The sequence below is a fragment of the Schistocerca gregaria genome, chromosome X (assembly GCF_023897955.1).
Source record: "Schistocerca gregaria isolate iqSchGreg1 chromosome X, iqSchGreg1.2, whole genome shotgun sequence".
Taxonomy (NCBI): Eukaryota; Metazoa; Arthropoda; class Insecta; order Orthoptera; family Acrididae; genus Schistocerca; species Schistocerca gregaria.
The window spans coordinates 498,308,575-498,331,003 of record NC_064931.1 but is presented as its reverse complement, the minus strand read 5'-3'; the positions used below and the strand labels follow the sequence as shown (position 1 = coordinate 498,331,003).

At 38.3% G+C, this 22,429-nt stretch overlaps 1 protein-coding gene across 1 annotated transcript in view; it reads right to left on the bottom strand.

Annotated features, from left to right (window-relative positions):
- Window positions 1-22,429, bottom strand: part of LOC126299108 (gamma-aminobutyric acid type B receptor subunit 1) — a 489,230-nt gene that overhangs the window by 5,960 nt on the left and 460,841 nt on the right. The window lies entirely within an intron of this gene.

The window sequence follows — 22,429 nt, the reverse complement described above, 5'->3', positions numbered from 1 at the left end:
TGTAGACTTCCTTCAACTCTGCTAAGAATGTCAGATCCAGCTGTATGACTGCAGCATCTACACTTTCATAGAACGCTAAGGAATATGCAACACACTCTTCACAGAGGTTTAGCAAACATGCAAAATTGTTCAGCCTGAAGCGGAGATCAGTATCCATTTGCAAGTAACAAGTATTCTTTTATAAAAGGAGCAAGGACTTTGCTAAAAGAAGTGAAATTTTGTAGCACACCTGAACGGCACATTCAATTACTTTGTCTTCCTCTTCTTCTTCCTCTGGGGAGAACTTTAAATTTTAAAACCTCTTATACACGCTCAGGTACTTCACATTTGTCGTTTACATTTTCGTTAACTTGGTAAGACATGTAATGCCTTTGTAAATTGAACTTCTTGAAAGTATTCAGCTCTTTATGGTACACTAAACATTTTGCAAACGCATTTTTATGTACAATAACAAGATTCATCGCACTGCAGATCGAAGTGGGAAGACACTGTCGGTGCTACACAATGCAGACTCGCCATTCCTGCTATTAGATGGAAAACCTCCACCCCTATTCCACATTAATGCATCTCCAGTGTTGTAATAAGCATGTGATGTGCGCGCATTTCCCCCACTTCCCACCACAAGATAAATGCTCTGCTCCCGAGCAAGAGTGTGAGCAGGGACGAGCGCTCGCGCCCAAAATTAGTGCGTTGATAAGCCCTGCTATAAAGCGATTTCATGCAGACAATACTACACACTGAATTTTATTTGGACGCATTACATCATAGGTTCATAGTATATGGCGTTTCACGCTTTGGGAGTTGTAGGTGTTCCCTTGTAAAACCCTTGTTTCTCTTTTCTCTGTCTATAAAACTCCACATCACACGTTGACAGACTGTTGTTGTTTATCCATTTCCCTCAGCCAGTGTGGAGTTTCAGCTAACCAATAGAGCACATAAATACGACCGGTTGTTCCATGGTTTGTAATTCACAGTTCATTTGCAAAAAAATCTGCTATATAAACGCTATTTCACTTTGCAGTTTTTAGACGTCATTAAGAGAACTGTAACCAGTTTTGAAAGTCACTGCCATAAATCTGTTAATAGAAGGGAAAGTAGAAAGCATAAAATGCGTTAGAATGGAATATTTGCAGAACACTCTTTAGGGTGATACCACTCATACAATTAAGTTGCTTTGTAGTGACCTGTGAATTGTGTGATACTGCTGATCAAATGTTAGCTGAGTTACTCTCATTAATTTTAATTTTTTTTTCTTCGGGTAGTTTATTCCTTGCGCTTTTAATATCTTGAATTCTTTTTATTGATCACAAAGAGAGAATGTGAGGGCTTGAAACACTCTTCAGCCCAGTACCACACTGCTGCTCAAGTCGTTTGGCAACATTCACTATAAATGAAAACCATATATACTGTGTCGACTGTCATATACTTTGTGAAAGTTGAAATACCTTGACGAGCAAGCTGTCTGATATATACAACAGCTGGGAACAGATTGACGGATATCAAACTCACAGAAAAACAGAAGAACAGCACAATACCTGAGTTATGAGTTTGATTACATTTGGCATTTAGGGCACATACGATATTTTGTGTGACCTCTTTTCCTGGTGACGATATTATGGTTTCGATACTGTTATCTTCCTACTTTTTTTCAAGATTTACTCATGTTATGTCATTGAGGTCCTCTTCAGAGGTTCTTCCTGGTGACATGGTAAAAGTATATACTTCGATTAAAAGAAAACAATGTTAGTGTCATAACTGGCCGCTGCAAGCGTCACAGATTATTTGAATGTACCCACCTCTATAAGTTTACTCATTCTGCATGTATTTGGTGTAGCCTGTTGTAGCTGCCTCACTCTGAACATTAGCTCAATAAATAATGTAGAAATATACTAATGAGTTTTTTATTTTTGTAAAAAAAATCAACTTGTTTTGTAAAATACTATGCAGGACATGTGTTATTATTTCAAAAGTAACCAACAAATGAGCATGAAAAACAAATAATTCATTAACTGTTACCTACTGGAAGGAGTGGCATCACATCGTGAGCAGGTGTATGCAGCATTTAACTATGGGGCAAATAAAAATTCAGTTATGATGCCTGGCTAAGTTTGAAATGTGATAACAATGGCTTAAATCTAAAAATAACAACACAGATTGCAAAAGAATTATATCAGTGCCAACACAAAAAATGAATGTTCGAATCAAATTTAGAATGAGAGTCTTGACAGTTGAAACACGAACAATGAAATGAGCCAATGATAAATTATTAGATGAAATCAAATACTCAACCTAAAAGATAGAACAGATTTTCCTTTTGCCTCATGATGTTACCCACTTGGTCACAAATAACGAGAAATGCTATACATTAAGAGTGAAATAAACTGAGTTAATTTTTTTAAGGATAACTATCAGGACAAACACACTTAATTTTGACCCAGTGACTGTCCTGTTACATAGTTATTACATTTCAAGCATTTGACAGTATATATCAGCAACAACCTTCTTAGTGAACTTCAATTTTTCTCGTCTTTTGAGCATCCAAAGACTAAGTTATATTTTCTTTGTAGCTCATTTTTCCAAATTCAGTAACATTTGTTTTAGACATAAAAAGTGTGCATCTTTTTCAATTAAAAATTATTGTGTACACCTAAAAACAATGCTAGTACAACAAAGATTTTTTATATAACTTATTGTTACATTAGTGTCTCCCAGAAAAGGCAATGTTTTCATTACGCAGTAAGAGATTGTTTCGTCAGTTATTTACCTCAGAAACAGTTAATGACTGTACCAGTGTTCTGTATAACTTCTTTTCAAACTTACTTCACTCTAAGACACATTTTTATGCATTTTTATTGTCCTTTGAATGCATAATAGCCTAACACAGTAAGTTTATCACACTTGAATGAGTTAAGGCAGTGTGTATTAAGTTTTATCATAAGTATAACGCTGAATATTACATCAGGCAGTACTGTAATACCATCATTTGTATTGTAAGTATGAAATAAAGGCAGTCCTGTAGAGTAATTAATGTTATATTTTTCTTTGTGACTTAATAACCACATATCTGCCAAGTAACTCAAGCTTTAAATTGTCAGTTTATATTACTTCAACTAAAAAGTATGATAAATGCTATACACAATGTATATGATGCTATTCATGATAAATATTATAAAGCAGTTATTTCAGTCACTTACTGTAATATTTTATTGAATAAAGATTATTTTAATGTTTTTCAAAATCTTTCAGATTTTATATAGTGAAAAAACTGAAATAAATAATATTTCCAACTCCTTTACTCCATTTTCTTTTCTATTTACTTGCATTATTCACAAATGTTTCCCCTTAAAAATAATTGCTAACTTCAAAGTATATTATCATAAATACTTTTTAGGAATACTCTCACAAAAAGGTTAAAAAGGAACAACTGTGGAGGCATCTTTCAACAAAATAAGAAGTGTCACTTGTCACATGACAGAGAAATGAATGAACCATACCTAACTATAGGCAGAGAGGATTGCAGAAAAACAATGGGAAAAAATTAATACCAGAACAGAAGTAAAAATAAATGACAATAAGTAATTTGTCTCTTCATTTTTTTTCTTTCAAATACCGTTCTCGCAACATAATTAAATGTTCGGCTCTTCTTTCTGAATAATACCTTTTATTCCACAAATTGTTTCATCTTTGTCATCTACAGAGCTCATAGGCATATAATCTTGAATACTAAAGTGGTTGTAATGCTATGTAGCATACGATAATGTGTTTCCTATGCTGTTCACTGCAATTCACCCACATTATTTTCTTTTTCATTTCTGTAATACCCCTATGTGATTTTACGTTGGTAGCCCTGTATTGAAATGACAAGACATCCTGTTCTTCTTACTACATCATTTCACTATTTCACACTATCTTTTAACTTCAACCTATCAGTTTTTCTTCTTGTATTGTCTGACCGATTAACCTGATTCGATGCTCCAACCTGTAGAATGCCAGTTTAGTTTCTCGTGATGGTAACGTCCTCCTGATGATGGAAATTCCCCATCGCGCCCTCCTCAAGATTTAGTGATAAGATGGCCCATTGGATAGCCCATCAAAAACTGAACACAGATGAAGCATGAGACCAAGAAGAAGATGTACTGAACAGTGAAAAAAAGAAAAATAGAAACAGTGAAGGGTCTAACAACAAGAAGTGCAATTAAGAGCAGCCTAACACATCAACGGTGTAATGGGTAAGAGGTTTTACTGTTGGACTGCCAAGTGGGCAAGCCATGTTCAAAACTGCCTTCTGCATTTTTTTTTCACAACATTATGAACCGTCTGTCTGGTCACTGAAATGTCTGTTCTCTTTGTGTAGTCTTGGCGGTTGTCATACTGTACATGAGTCATATAATGAGAATACGTTATCATAGCAAGTAAATGTGATGAATCGTGAGAGCAAGAGAGATATAACATAGACGTCTCACAGAAATGAAAACAACTAATAAACGGTTGTAAACTATGTTAAAACAAAGGAATTTCAGAGACAAGACTTCTAAAATGGAACGCAACTTCAAAAACTCGCAAAACATATGTTCTGGCAGAGCAAAGAGAAACTGTGGGATTGTGAAACTGTTACATTCATTTGTTACAGCTAATGTGACAAACTATTATGTTTTCAAAATTTCCTTGGGAGTGATAACATTCACAGTCATATGAACACCTGTTCCAGGCAAGGGGCATATCTCACTCACTTACCAGCAAAGAAGATTTCATAACTGGAAAAGACATGGAGACACTGGAAGGTTTCGTACAGATTATGTAATGGTAAGACAGAGATTCTGCAGCCAAATTTTAATCTTTAAAACGCTTCTAGGGACAACTGTGGTCTCTGGCCATATTTTATTGATTCTGAGCTGCAGATTAAAAATGAAGAAATCACAGAAAGTTAGGATATTACAGAGGTGGAGCATGGATAAATCGATAGAACTAGAGGCTGTTAAGAGTTTCAAAGCGAGCACTACGCAAATTGTGGAAATGAGGACAATAGAAGACAAATGGGTAGATTCTAGAGAATAGTGAAGGCAGCGGAGCATCAAGTAGGCAGAAAGACAGTGATTAGAAGTCTTTGGATAACACACGAAATATTTAACTTCATCGATGTTAGAAGAAAATATATAAAAGTAGCCAATGAAGCAGGCAATGTGGGACATCGATGTACAAAGGAAAAGTTTGAAGACCTGCAAAATGTGTAAGCAGGTGTGGCTAGAGGACAAATGTAAGGCTGTATATGCATGGATCAACAGGGGAAAGATAGATACCGCCTACAGAAAAATTAAGTAGACCCTTGGAGAGAAGAGGAGTGACTGTATCAGTATCAAGAGCTCAGACAGCAAGCCAGTACTAAACAAAGAATATAAAGCTGAAAGATGGAAGGGATATATAGAAGGGCTGTACAAGGCATATGAACTTAAAGTCCAGTGTTATGGTTTGCCCCACTTTGTTTACATTTTTGAAGCTATGTGAGCAGGTCAGTGTCCTACCCATGATGCCTGCTTGTCCATGATGTCATCACCATCACATAAAAAGGCATGCCTCCCTTATCAATGATATCATTCGGGTTCCGAGAAGCTCTTGCTTATTTCTGCTAACAGTGGCGGCGGCAATTACAGCGAAACAGTGAATCACACTGTGGTCACAGAGCAGCCATTTGACTGTGCTCAAAAGTATCTGAATGATTTAATATTTTTTGCATCATGTTCCAAAATATTTAGCAAAAAAGTACTTGAATATAAGGACAGATAAATGAAAACGAGACAGATGGAAAAAAAGTAAGTAATCTATGTGAACTTTAAAATTTTCCAAGCGAACTGAATGTTCAAAGAAATCTCGGGCTTGCAGCCAGTCGTCGTTTAATGCTTCCCACAATATTTCAACTGGGCAACTGCCAGTCATTTGCAGGTGAGCCGTCAAAGACAGTCGAAGACTTTTTCCGTTCCACAATCTATAGCATGTTGCGAGTAAGTACATGTGTCAAAATCAAGTTGACAGATAGACCACACTTCCCATCGGCAGTGCCCTCGCTGATGGAGCCACAAAACTAAACTGTGTTCGAGGATTATCGCTTGCCATGGACTTCGGCATACTCTATCGTCTTAGATTAGAACAAATCGATCTAAGCGTCGGCATTACGTACTGGAGCTCCTTTATAGTTACTTACAAGTAGCCATTCGTCTTCCAAAGTATTAGGAACACCTGATATCCTTTGGTTGGTCACCACCTACAAACTATTGTATGGGCGCCCTTGTCAGCAAGGGCGCTATCGCCGGGAAGTGTGGTCCTTCTGTCAACTTGATTGTGATACGTGTGTGGAATACTCGCAACGCGCTATATATTGCAGAACAGAGCAAGTCTTTGATGACTCACCTGAAGATGACTGAAATATCGTGTTTATTATTTCAAAAGTAATCACCATAACTGCTAATACATTTGTCTCACTGTGCGATAAGGCAGTCAGTGTTGGTATGCAAAAGTGTTTCCCATAGAAACTTTATTGTACTTAGACATGCATGCCTTTGTCTGAAGCAAATCAACGACCACGAATGTCTTTTTTCAGGGTTCCAAAAATATGGAAATAGCATGGGGCAGAGCAGGACTCAATGGAGGATGTGTGAGGGATTTCCACCGAAACTTCTGAAATATAGTCTCAAGTACCTTGGAAACATGTGCACAGGCATTATCCCACAACAGAATGATGATGTTTGGACTTGATGGCGTGCCTCAGTTTAAGCGAAGTGTCCACTTACTAATCTATATTAATTGTTGCAGAATGTCAATGAACTGTGGACCCCTGTAGTCAGAGAAAACGGTCCTCAGACTTTCCCAGAGCTGGCATGTATGACTTCAAATTTTTTCATTGTGAGTGAACTCATGAGCTGCCACTGCTGGTTGTGACACTTGCTCACTGGCACAAAATTATGACACTACATTTTATCTCCCACAACAATATAGGGCAGGAAGCAATCTTCATTCTGATACCATCCTAGGTGCTGCAGTAATGTTGACATTCTGCTCAACTTTTACCCCTCTGTCAGGCGGTGGGGAACACACTGTACTCAGATTTTATGGAACTTCTTCAGACGGTCTGTCATGATTGTGTGAGTGGTACTGTGACTGATGCTCAACATGAGCCTAATGACTTCAACCATCCACCTTCGGTCATTTCTGACAGCACCACCCACGAAAGCATTGATTGAAGGGGAAGTGACACCTTGAGTCTGTCTTGGCCCATTGCTGTCTTTCAGCGATACCCAACTTCAAAATCATTTATTCCACACAAACACAAACGCAAGTGACATACTGGGCCATACATGGCAGACATTTGGGCATGAATTTCATTTCCTGATATTTTCTTCTGCAGTCCAAAATCGCCGTGCACCTCACTTTCACGTCCTCCAAGTGAAGTTGGACACACATACTATGTGCTGACTTCACACTAAGCACATCTAACAGACAAATGCACAGCCATGAATGCTCGAGTTGTAATTTCCTGATTCCCAATAGAGGGCGCTTCTGTACACACACCTACATGGATTAGTAACGTCTGCACCATGCTTGATATATAAGGAGCATGTAAATGATACTTGGTCACTAGTGTAAAGTAATTGAAACAATTCCACTAACTCAAAAATGTAGTTATACACAGTACACATACTCAAAAACAGTCGTAAAAACTGTTGGCACATTTATCCCATTGTGACACTAGCCGGTCGATCCCATCCTTGGAGAAGCTAGAAGGCTGCTGTCAGATCCAGCCCTGGACCTAGTCACACACTTCGTCGTCCGTTGCGAATCAATGGCCACAAGTAGCTTGTTTTAGAGATCCAGACACATGAAAGTCACACGGCGAAAGGTGGAGACTGTACAGTGGATGTTCCAGCGTTTCCCACCGAAACTGCTGCAATGTCGTCTTCACCGCAGTGGCCGTGTGTGGGCGGGATAACGCCGCTGGGCAATATGTCTCGGCGTATTCCTCCTCATGATAACGTTGCAGATGACTTAAAGACAGCGCCATTCGAGTATTGCGTTCTTCGGCGGTCAGTTGGTGGGGAACCCACTACACACAGATTTGTCGAAAGTTCAAGTGTTGCTGCATTATGGTGTGGGTGCTAATACCCAGTAACCGATGGATCTCGTCCATGGTGATTCTGTGGTTGTTCAAGACTAAAGCATTCACTTCCGCAACCATTTCCGGTGTGATGACACGATGAGCCTGTCCAGGACGAGCATCGTCTTCCTGTGACTCGCGCCTCAAGGAATCGTTTGCGCCATTCAGCAACACTTGAACGACTCAGACTGTACTCACTATATACAGCCTTCATCTACCTATACGTTTCACAGCCTCGTATTCCCTCCGGCGCCAAAAATCGAATCCCTCCTCGTTGTTCCTGCTTACTCGCCTGCGTGTTCGGCAGTGGACGGTAACTTGTGTGACCACCTTCTCTCCGGCGTAATACCACACTGGCACTATGCAATATCAAACGGTGCGCACTTGTGTCTCTACTAATAGATGGCGCCACCATACCCGCAGTTACGTGGCCCCACCTTACGTGTAAGGCAAAGGTAGACTCATAGACCAGGTTTCATTTGATTAAACCTCATATAAGTCGGTTTCGTTTTCATTTGACTGCCCCTTATAGTATATCTTGCAGCATTTCCCCATGTAACATCCGTCAGCAGCACAGACATACAGAAACACACAAGCACACACTGTTTATTCCATGAACTTACAACTAAAGCAACACTTGGGAATATCCAAAGATCGATTATTGCATCACACTTGGCGTAAAGCTGTGTTTCCACATGAAACCAAAGTGATATCACAGCATCAGATAAGACGACCGATAAGGCAATGGCACTGTGTACTGCTGTTTCCACATGCTCCTGTCAGACTTCTTGTGACACTGCCCCGAATATGGTGTCAGCTGGGATTGTTTGTTCAGACAATGGCGTTGTCATCGATGTTGTGGCATTAGAACTGAATCAAGAATACTATGAGAAGGAAAGAAAGAATAAATGTTGAATTTGGAAGTGGCCTTTAGGCAGAATACACGGTGCATCATACAAACTTAAAATGGACGTCGCTCTCGCAAACGAAGGCACATGTACGAACAACTTTCGAGAAAAGCCAATTCCGAGTAGAACTGTGACTCAAGCAAAACTGATACTAGAGATGCAGTCTGTGGTACTAGAGACGCAGTCTGTGGTCTGAAGTGACACTTCGATATTTGACAATTTGCAATTACTTGTCATTTTTCCAATATTTATACCACATTCCCAAAAGTATTATTTCAAAGTTCTTGTGTGATACGTTGGATGCTATTTATGTTGCCCTAAAGACTCTTTTAAAAACTAGTTCTATTTACTCTTGGAGCCCACGTGAGTTAAATAAGATGAAATATCAAAGTTATTCTATACCGAATTTTGGTGGTATACTTAAATACACTGTAATATAGTTAATTTCATTTATTAAAAGCCACACTCAGTCTGAAATTATACTGCCACCAGAAACCTTGTTACTTTCTTTGTTAAATGCACTGGAAAATTGTTCAGCAGTATCAAAGTAGCCAGTCGTAGAATCTGAATTGCATACACAAATACTGTTTTTGGATACAGAAATACCATCCGTGCATCAGATATTAGAAACATCACAATGTTCTTCCCACTTCTAAAATATGTGCAAAAAGACGACAGGAACATAAAAAATGCAGTGTTTACATCAAGTGCCATAATTTTATTTTCAACATACACTTACACATCAGATTTGTGCCTAATATATGATTGTGAACTCTAAAATTAAGTTTCCCAAGTTTATCGTCATGCCTGAATAGTTACAAAAGTCACATGGCTAAATAATAACATTTTAATATTATATACAACCGCTCGCTCACAGAAAGATCTGTACCTGAGGACTGGTTAATTTCTCACGTCATGCCAATACCTAAAAAGGGAAGTAGGAGTATTCCGCTGAATTACAGGCCCATATCACTAACGTCGATTTACAGTAGGGCTTTGGAACATACACTGTATTCGAACATTATGAAGTACCTCGAAGAAAACGATTTATTGACACATACTCAGCACGGATTCAGAAAATATCGTTCTTGCAAAACACAACTAGGTCTTTATACTGATGAAGTAATAAGTGCTATGGATAGGGGATGTCAAATTGATTCCACATTTTTAGATTTCCAGGAGCATTCCGACACCGGTCCTCACAAGCGTCTTTTAACCAAACTGCATGCCTATGAAATATCGCCTCAGTTGCGTGATTCGATTCGTGATTTCCTGTCAGAGAGGTCACAGTTCATAGTATAGCCGGAAAGTCATGGAGTAATACAGAAATAATATCCGGCGTTCCCCAGGGAAGTGTAATAGGCCCTTTATTGTTCCTGATCTATATTAACGACACAGGAGACAATCTGAGTAGCCGTCTTAGATTGTTTGCTGATGATGCTGTGATTTACAGTCTTGAAAAGTCATCAGTTGATCAAAACGACTTGCAAAATGATTTAGATATCTGTATTGTGTGAAAAGTGGCAATTGACACTGAATAAAGAAAAGTGTGAAGTTATTCACATGAGTACTAAGAGAAATCAGGTAAATTTCGATTACCCGATAAGTCACACAAATCAGAAGGCTGTAAATTCAACTAAATACTTAGGGATTACAATTACAAATATCCTAAATTGGAACGATCACATAAATAATATTGTGGGTAGAGCCAACCAAAGATTCCGATTCATTGGCAGGATACTTAGAAGGTGCAACAGGTCTACTAAAGAGACTGCTTAAACCACGCTTGTCCGCCATATCCTGGAGTATTAACGTGTGGTGTGGGATCCGCATCAAATGGGACTGACGGATGACATCGAAAAAGTACAAAGAACGGTAGCTCGTTTTGTATTATCGCGAAGTTAGGGAGATAGTGCCACAGACAAGATATGTGAACCGGAGTAGCTATCATTTTACAAAAAGGCGTTTTTCGTTGCAATGAGATCTTCTCATGAAATTTCAATCACCAATTTTCTCCTCCGACTGCGAAAAAATTCTGTTGGCGCCCACCTACATAGGGAGAAATGATCATGATAAAATAAGAGAAATCAGGGCTCCCACAGTAAAATTTAAGAGCTCGTTTTCCCCGAGCGCCGTTCGAGAGTGGAATGGTAGAGAGACAGCTTGAAGGTGGTTCATTGAACCCTCTGTCATTCACTTTATTGTGAATAGCAGAGTAGTCACGTAAATGTAGATGTAGTTGTTAAACAGGTAGTTGACATGTCATGTTGGTCCTAAATGAAGTGATGTACCAAAGCTAACCTAATCAAGCTTATAACTGCAGAGAACTCACATTGGTTCAGATAATATGCTAAGTAAGCGAGCCCACAACAAACAGGAAGTCTGAATCCCTACCAGCTACTGGAAGAATGTAAATAACTTGAATTTTAGGCCTACACTTGGTCAAAGGACCAATGGACCACCAAATTAAATATTTTCACATCTAAACTGTTTCATGATGCTTGTGAAGTGTTACAATATTATCCCCATATCTACAATACCTAAAAGATGTTGGCAATTCAATCTTAGGCTGGGAGAAGAAAGTACTGCATCGTTTTCTATACTAGAAAAACATAATTGATGATACTAATTGGCAATTATTGACTTTTTGTTACAAATGATTCAGGCCTATAGAGCTTACGTACAAAACAAGTTTTGAGGAATTACCAGTCTCTCTAAAACGTTTGCTGGCTATATTTACCATAATCATCCCATAATCAGCTACCAAATATACCAAAAACCTAATCAGAATAAGCGAGGTGAAAACACACAGCATAGCCACAGACAAATAAACGGACCAAACAGAGCCTTAGGATGGAAAGAAGAAGCTGTTTTGACGAGATCTTTATTGTGATGTAACACTTCAACTTCATACCATGGTATGGAATGTCTATATACTACACAAACTTATCAATGACGGTGGCAAAATAAGACAGAGATGAAGTTAATACCCTGTTATTGAGTCACTGAGAGAATGACAACACACATTTCCTACCCATACAAATGTTTGTTACTATTGTTCACTATGCTATTTCCTAGAAGTATCATGTAGATTACCCTGTGTGACAGCAGAAGATGACAACATTTTGAACGCCTACATTTTAAACTTTGATATTGCTTTTATAGACATTTTGAAGAATTGAGATGTTAGAATAACATTGTTTATTTTGGTAATTCTAGTTGATAAGTGCACTTTAAGCTGTAAGTTAGATCATGTTTTTCAATGTTATAGAACCAATTTATATATCTTTTGTTGAGTGTAATGCATGGTACAAAGATAGAATTATGGTCTTCTACCAATGAATAGTTTATTTCATTAGCGTCAATGAACGACCTCTGTGTATTTTAATAAGCAATACAGTTTATTTAGATTTGAAAATGTTTAATTTGAAGGTCAGCTGTGCTCGCAAACTCTGGTACGTCAATCGAACTTTGCACACAAACAAATGCTGCTTAAGCTTAAGCTATAAATTTTATCAGCCAATATTCAAGCCATGTATATTTTTTTAAATCTCGAATATTTAGCTATAGCAGTGACAACTTGTCAGTTTTGTGCTCAAAGTCTTAACTATTTAGAGAAATAATACAATTTTATTTTTGTGTACAAAGTTCCAATTTTTATTCACAATGAGTGACAGTGATTATATTTGCATGTTATAATATGCAACACATGTATGTGTGTGTGTGTGTGTGTGTGTGTGTGTGTGTGTGTGTGTGTGTGTGTTTTATTAGTGAGATAAATTTTTTATGATAAATAATTTTATTTCAAGACCCAGAATCTTTCATGTTGTCTTGTTCCACCACCATCTTTGGCTATGTTGTGTACTACGTTAACATTTCGTATCATAAAGATTAAGTGTTAGATGTCAATAAAGATCTGGCCAACACAGTTTCTTCTTTCCATCTGAAACTGGTGTTTTGTCACTTTATATGTCTGTGACTATATTGTGTGGTTTTACATCGCCAACTTTGATTTGGTTTTGCTATTAATTAATAGCTGATTATGGAAAATATAACAGTGCAGTCTAACGACATTGATTTGACAGCAAAACAGTCAATTTTTCCTTCTCAGAATTGAATGCATTGACATCAGGTGGGTTCACTTGTCACTCTGTGCGATGCAGGGAGATAGGAATTGGTTAAAACTATTTACATTATTGGCGTGAGATAGGCTTAACTGTGAAATTGAAGTACCATAGTGTGGATGTGAACAGTACTTCTTCAAACCTCGGAAACACTACATATGCTATTTTATGCAGGTTGTGAAATGTGTGAATGAGTGTGACGTCCTATGCCATAGACAGTGCTGTAATTTAATGCTTAATATTCTTACATTTCCACATGGATAAGTAGCTCAATAATTCTGTAAGTAGCAGATTCCAAATGTTGTTAATTTGTGTAGATTATCACATTTTTCATTAAAACAGAATGCAAAGTGTCACCAAAATTTGCCAATATTCTTCCTTTTTCATATGACCCAATTGTAGTTTCACTCTCAACTGTCGCATTACTTCCGTATTAGTTGCATCTGGAACGAATTAATCCATGCAGTATGTCAATAATTAGCATGATGAGAAGGACAATTAAGATATAATTAAATGAAAATGTGTAATTCTTATTTTAATTTTGGCATATGCTTCACATATACCGAGAGGTATCCTCCAGAGGTATGCATCCCCAAAGTTATACACCAATGCCTTAATTAACCAATGTAAATACTAAAGACTGGTTTCACTCAGAAAAATGAATGGGTAACTCAGTTAACTGAAACACTAACGAATGATTTCAGCTGAAGCACGAATACAAGTTCCATCTGACAACATAACAACAGCATGATTTCACTTGAAAAGAAAGAATAAGCAATTCACTCAATATGCAAAACAACAGAGGACTGTAGCTATAGTTTTAATTCTTTCTTACCAAGAGACTGGTTTCATTCAAAAGAAATGAATGCATAATAATCCTTCTGATACATAAAACTAAAACTGACTGAATCGAATGTATTCATTTGGTTGTTACTATAGACTGGTTGCACTAAAAAATGAATAAACAACTAAACCACTACAAAAACTACAACTGAATGAGTCGACTGTTTTCATTCAGTTGTTCCTATTACTATTCTCGACTACACTGATCGTCATTTATAAACTGCTGTAACTTATCCCTGTGAGAGGTTGCACTTGAGCTTATGGCTCTATTGTCCTGTGCAACATGGAGAGTATATTTGGTATATCGTTTGCACCACAAAAATATCACCTGGTAAAAAGATCCAATGCTGTCTATGGTGGTCCATGTATTTATTAGTACCGTTCTACGAAATAATGCGCAAAAATGTTACTGAATGCTCCAGAAAAATTCCTTTCTTCTAGGAATGCAGGAGACGTTATTTCAAGTTTGGGAAACAAGAGAGAGATGTTGGCACAATCATGTATGTGAGATTGAATTGTGAGTTGTGTCCCACTAAAGGCCATTTCACACTGGCCGTCACGTCACGTCGCGTCCCGTCAAAACATTCTTCAATGCATTTCAAATGGCAGCATCCACACTGGCCATCCCATCCCTTCATGTCATATCACGACGCCGTCAAGGTTTGTCTGGAGGAAAGTCGTGATGGCTGACATCATCCATCTATTGCTGATCACGTGGTGTTCTGTGACATACAAGCTCATTTAATCCCAATACATGGCCATAGGCAGATCGCCATATTTCGTTTCTTTTCGTTGTGCTTTTTGTGGTTGATATCAGTTGTTTGTTGTTCATTACTTGCTATAAATTATTTAGTTTCGTTATTTATTTTGATAAAATTTATAATAAATGACGACATATAAATTGAAGCAATGAGACAGCAGTCTAAATTGCATGAAATGAGTGTACTAAATTACATGCGCTCTACTACATTTATGAAGTGGATTTTTATAGATACCAGTACCATATTTAATATTTTGCAATGGAATTGATTACAAACTTGAAGTGGAAAAAGTATCATGGGTAGAATCAGACTGATTAGTAAATGAAATTTATTTTTATGTTTTCAGGCATTTTTATTGCTACAGAAAAGGAATGGACTAAAACTTTCACACTCTGCAAGTTGTCTGTTTAGAATATAGATTTGTGGCTGGCCTACTTATTGTTAAGCAGCTCTCTGAATGTGTGGAATAGTTTTGAAAGTAACAGTGGTCAGTATATACGTGGTTTCACTGGCTAAACCCAGTTTCAATAAGGCACTTGAACTACTAAAAGCCAAATACAACATCTAAAGAAAACATCTACATCTTGAAGGGAAAGGTATTGTGGGAGATATGACTAATGCACAAAAATTTACACTGGACTATCGGTTGAAGTTAATCTCCAACCAAATTTTAATGGGATGTGGTAATAGCTCGTAACACTGTGTTTCTTTTAGAAATTCTGGGTGCAATTTGACATACAAAATGAAAAAAAAACTGATGCTTCTACTTCCAAAAATATAAAAAGCAGATTCTTCTTCTTCTTGCTCCTTGTATAATGTGTGAAATTCTATACCATATAATGACATTTTTTGGTATGCATACACTGTCTTTGTGTTATTTTGCACTTCTGTCTCCATTCCCTGCAAGCTGAAAACCATTAGAGTGCAATAAACGTCATTTTCGTACAAATTTGGGCTCCAGAAACCACGCATTTAAGCTACCGCATTATGTAGGTGCACTTCATGTGTAAAAACAGTTGAAAACCATCTTGATTAGTTTTCAATTTCGCGAAAAGTACAGTTGAGGAGAACAATGTGAGTTGATACCACGTGACTTGAATTGGCTTGACATGTCATGCTGTGACAGAAAGTGTGAATACACCTTGACGTGATGGAGCCATGATGTAATGGTACTGTGAGGTGACTGTGCCGAGACAAACAGTGTGAACTCGCCACAACTCAGTCAGGAGAATCAGAATCAACGAGAAAAAAAATTCTGGGTCCAAGTTCCAGTCTGGAAACTTCATTATTGAATAATGTTTGACATATAATTCTGAAACTGAAAAATATGTTCACTGAAGTTAATATGTAAACTGATCAGCATCATATGAAATTGTCATAATTTTCTGCTATGAGGAATTACACAAATTTAAAATAAGTTAAAGTACATTACATAACTTTAGAAGAAAGAAGCTAAGTGAATATTACTCTTTATACCACTGCCAGTTACAGGTAATACCCAATCAGCAAATTGCGGTTGTTTTCCAATCTTGTAACTAGTCCTTCGGGTTTGTATGAGTAGCAGCCAACAACAGTAGATTTAATAATTCAGTTGTTTTATTATGTTTTTGTTCTTGGAAACGATCTCTTCCATTTTTTATTTATGAATGTTAATACAGCGTTATCTAACTCTGTAGTGTGGTTCTTGCTGCAAAACCGCAACATTTACCTGACTAAATTTTAATTAGTAACGATCACACAAAGTTAGTAGTGCTCCTTGATGAGTTCCTGATAGTCAGTAGCAGTGTAGCAGTGGCACTGAGACTGTATGTAGTGAATGTGGGATTAGGAATATACAATCTCAGAAAAAATAAGATGCACCAAGAAGGAATTTTCTGAATGGGACGATAATCAGTAGACGTCATGAACATGTACAGAAAAAAAAGAAATAATTACAATTTCATAAAAACTGGATGACTTATTCAAGAGAAAGATTTTCAGAAATCGAGCAAGTTAATAACGCATTGGTCCAACACTGGTCCTTATGCAACCAGTTATTCATCTTGGCACTGATTGACAGAGCTGTTGGGTGTTCTGATGAAGTATACCATACCAAATTTTGTCCTACTGGCTGTGGTCATTGGAGGGCAAATCAAAGTGTGACTATCAATGAAGACAATTCTACTCCAGTTAATGAGATTACAGGCTGAACATGTGTCTGGAGATGCCTTGGACAGGGACGTTCTTACAACACAGCAGTACCGTGACCATATTCTACGCCCTGTTTTGTTGTGCTTCATGGCAAGCCATCCTCGACTTATAATTCCGCAAGATAATGCCCGACTGCACATGGAGAGAGTTTTTACTGCTTGTCTTCGTGTTTGCCAAACTCTACCTCAGTCAGCAAGGGTACTGGATCTCTCACCAACTAAGAATGTATGGAGCATTATAGCAGGGCCGTCCAGCAGCTTGAGATTTTGATTACCAAATGCAGCAAATGGACAGAATTTGGCACAGTATCCCTCAGCAGGGCATCCAACTATTCTCTCAATCTATCCAAAGCTGAATAATTTTTTGCATGAGGGTTAGGGATGGACCAACATTTTATTGAGCTGCTCAATTTGTGAACTTTTTACTTGAATAAACTATTCAGTTTTTTTGAAATTTGAACATTTATTTGTATGTACATGTACATCACATCTGCCGATCTCTGTCCATTTGGATAGTTCTTTTGTGATGCATCTTTTTTTGTCTTATAGTGTACTTCATGTTGAATAGCTGAGTGCATGTGCAGATGGATAGGAACTGTGCCTGCTGTGTATGGATGTACGCGAACTGGCTACAGTGCTGAATGATGAAAGCTATGCCGCCTCTAGTGATGCCTTGGGTCCCAGATACAGCACTTTTGATATGCTGGAGGATGAATGTCGAACAGTGGCACTATCACAAATCTTAGGATGGAACATAAAAGTGGGCACTGTCTGATCAGCTGTCCTCTTACATTCTAAAATAAGATTTGAGGTTAGTAGATTTTATGGGTGGATTATAGCAAAGATAATGATCTTATCTCAAGATCATTTAGAGGGACTTCCAGGATCAGGTTACACACATAGGTTGAATGTATTTAAGTTCACCACCAGAAACTGTATGTGGTATATTTAAGATCATCCAGGGGAACTGGGGCAATTGTACAAGATATATTTAAGGCAATAATGTGACTCAATTCTGGTCACATGGGCTTGTTTGTGATATCAAAATGGCGGGAAACCCTTCCCATCACTCAGTCCATGGTACCACATTGAAATGATGGGAAACCCTCCTGTCCACCAGGACCAATGAGATTCTGGAATCCTTTATGACTAGTTTAACTGCATAGGCCTCCTCATCTGAGGTCTATGCTCCATGAGAAGAGATTCAAGTTTGTAATATACAAATTATTATTACTATTAATTCTATAGTGGAAGTTTATAACAATGATATAATAAAGTAACTAATGGTTTATTAATAAAAGATTTTGCAGTACAATTAGTATACAGTATTATTTGACTTTTTATTAATAGTTTTAACCCTTTTATTGGTTCATTTATAAAGCTATTTTTTTCTTATATACAATAATTTGCAACGCTATTTATTTTTCTTTTCACATATATACAGTGTTTTACCTACAATGCTATTTTTTACAATTTTTTTCTTGAAACTTATATATAATACTAAAACTATCAGGCACACAAAAACTTAAATAATACATTTCCTATCGAATTTGTAATTTTTCATTCAATATGCAATATTTGCATTTTTAAATCACTGATCATTCTATTTGCATTTTAATCATTTCTTTTTTATGTACAATATATGAATATATATGTGGGAAACAGTGACTACCAGCAGTACATGAAGAACACACCCTCCCCCCCCCCCCCCCACACACACACAACTATGTACAACATTTACAGGCACACATAGTGTGCACATAATTTGCATGCACACATTGTGTGCTATCAGGCATGCATTTTCATACACAAATCTATGACATGCAGTTCATCCAATTATTCAGCACACGTAACCACTATTTACAAAGTAATAAATAGACAGCCTCACACTCAGTCACTCTCAGGTGAATAGTGTGAGTATGATAAGGCCCATCCCTTCCTCATAGATGAACCATTTGTCATTATGATGCAACAGCCCAACTCTCAGCTGCAGTGCAGTATGTACCTCATTGCCTCGCAAGTGAGGGACTACCTGGCACACCATATGTGGCGTGGCATTAACAACCACAAGCAAGTACCTCTTGTAATCCTTGATCGTGAGTGCCACAAAAGCTACACAATGGACACCCTTTGCCCACATCTGTGTGACACTTGCATCGATGCCATTTGCATACATTTTCGACCTGAGCTCTACAGACTCCACTATCTGCATACCACTCATTTCATCTTTCATTAGGCTGATAACCTTCATGTTTTGTGGCGCTGATTGAAAAAAATTATTGACCACATATCCATACGTGTCAAATGATTCTGGCCTTTACCTATTACAAGAGGCATCCTAAAGTATGATTTGTCATTGTTTATCTTGTGGAAACTTTATTCAAAAAACAAATGCATCATTTCATCATGAACTATATACCTCGCGCCATTTTTCTACATGTCACCACCGGCATTGAGACGTGTTGTAGCATGCAATTAGCTTGAAGAGGCCACTCTGGTGAAACTCAGTGCTCTGCAATGCAAGGAACTGTCGTACAGTCTGCTCCATCTCACCAGTGGTTTGGAAGTGATGTCCCAAAACTGTGGCTTTCCGTGCAGAGAACAGAACAAAGTCCGATAGGGCAAGATTGGGGCTGTAGGCCAGATGATCCAATCTCTTCCATCTGAAGTGACGAATCTGATCCAGTGACAGACTTGTGTGTGGTTTTTCATTGTTGTCGAAGATCACAACACCTTCACTCAAGTTCCCTGATCTCTTTTATCGAATGGCAAACCTGAGTTTGATGAGGGAGTCACAGTAGTATGTCACATTGGTGGCCCCTTGCTGGACAAAATCAAGGTGAAACATGTCTTTAGCATCCCAGAATACTGTAGCCATAACCTTTTCTGCGGAGCGTGACACTTAGAATTTTTTCCTTACTGGTGAACTGGCATGCTTCAATGTCATTGTGACAGCCTTGCATTGTAGGGTAAAGTGGTGCACCCATGTCTCATGATCTATGATGATTCTGAAAAGAAACTCATTTCCCTCTCATGTGTATAGCATCAGTTAATCGAGGTTGATTTCCATTGTTTTATTGTTGTTTTCTTGGAGACAATTTTCAGTTACCCAACACATCATAGGGCATGTGCCAGGCCTGAGAACAGTCAAGGCGCAGTGAGGAAGCCATGTCTGACACCATTACAAATTTGTCTGCTAACACCACTTACTGTGCTCTAGCAGTGTTGGCTTCATTTGTGAATATGGAGGGATGCCCACTTCGACCTTCACCCTCCACCCTTCTCCTTCCTTCTCTGAACACACAACACCAGTGACACACCATTTGGCGATATATGACCTCTTCAATGTACATGGTATGTAGGAGCTCGTGGATGATGGGCACACTGGTCCCATGTGCCCATTCATACTAGTTAACAACAAGCACTTCCCATAGCGACCACATTGGCAGTACATGTCCGCCTGCCTTCGTCAGGCGTACTTGAATAACACATGGAACGAGAGTCTTCTGCTATTCTCTCATCTTTGGCGCTCCTCCCACGCATCATTCCTCCTGCGATGATGCCCCATCCACCGTGGAACCACGAATAGGTGTAGAATCATATGGCGTTAGCTTATGTAATCTGGTGTGCCATCTTCTCTATCAAAAACAATGACGAAACTTACTTTCAGAACATCTCTCGTACTTCATATGGATTGCAACCTTTCATCCAATAGATCAAACTATTTGCATCCATATAAAGTAATTTGGGATCATCGATGTGTGGTTTCGCAAAAAACATTGTGAAATCGGTACATGTGGAGTTTAGAGAGGTCCAGAACACAAATATCGATATAGACAGGCTTTTTAAACTGCATTGAAACAGTGGCCATCTCCACAGGCACTAGTCTTCCATTGAAGATTGTGGCTCACTTGAAATCTGACATGGCGATGTAATCTCTTGCGTCATAACGCCCCTCCCACTGGTAAACTAAATGAATAGCTTGGTGTCCCAGGATATGTCAATTCTGCCTCCAAGATATATCACTCACTAGAATCAACAGACACGTTTTCGAACTCTTTTTCCATTGTGACTTCAGCCAGCCCCCAGAACCCTCCAAATGGTAGAATTTGTTGCGTGGTATGCTTGAAGAAGTTTCCACATTCAAGTAAAAGATGTAACTTAAATCGTCAGATGGCCTCAAGTCCTCTTTGTTCATTCACAGGATACTTGTATTGGTGTAGCTGTGCACTCACACACGGGAAAAGGCCCTGTGAATCCAGTATTCGAAGAAGAGCAGCATGTCAACGTTGGTCAGAAGTTTGATGCTGAAATGTGTTCCTCTTAATATTGCGCCCCATGAAAGTTCTGATGAAATAGGAGGCAGGGTTCAGAGAGTATGCACCCAGGCATAAATTCTGGAATTACTGGAAAATGTCTGCGAACAGGTATAGATCAGTGTTCATGCGTAGTCTACTGTATTACACAAAGTCAGAGATGCTGAACTCCTACCACACATTCACCTTGCGCTCATATTTCACATCCGTTATGGCAGTGCCTGTTAGTTTGCTGGAGAATGCGGTTATGTTGGGCATGTGATTTTGTGGAGTTTCCCCATCGAATACAGGTATTTGTATGGAAATTTCGACACATGTCGAAACTTTATATCATTTGGATATGTGGCTCTGGTGACGTGCATAAACTCCTCAAGCATTGTCTTAGTAAATTTTTGAAGAGACGCATGCATGAAGAATAGTAAATGCAGGAAGCAGGGTGTTCTTTTTGGAGTGATTTGCTTGGAAAATTAAATTTACTTTTCTACCGTGTAATCAATGACACTGACCTTATTGTCTTTGAAGTTGAAACCATCCAAGTGCTCAACAAGGAAGTAGGCATTATATACACTCAAATTAAGGAAAATGATGGCTATGTGTCATGGCAGTTGGTATTTCATGCTGCATGTGTTGTGAGCTGCACCGCAGAACTTTCCCATGAGATGACAGTGCTCTATAAGGAGTTTCAGCTATTCTGTCCAAAGGTAAGCCACAAATTTGACAATCAACTGCCTTCTTATATAATGCACATTGTCCTGCGAGTTGGTCGTGGGACTGTCGTTGCGATAAATCCTATCAAATTCCACGCAAATGTTTCCAGCTGAGAAGATAATCCCTCAGGATTATCTGTGCCATATGATTTGAATTTCTTGAGCTTGGAGTCATATGATATGTAGCTGCTTACAGTATGTGTTATTCTGACGAGGTAGCATGAGAGGCGTTTGAATCACCTTCTCAGCACACTGCAGGAGCTAAGAGGCACTCGAAGTGAGCATATACGCTGAAGAGACATCTCTCCTGTGGTGTACGTTCTTAAAGAACTTCTTCTCCTCAGTAGGCATTTATGCACTTACTTGTTTCTTGTTCGACAAGGTAGAGTTGCGGCATGTATGAAAAAATGTAGTTGCATACGGTATGTGTTATTCTGA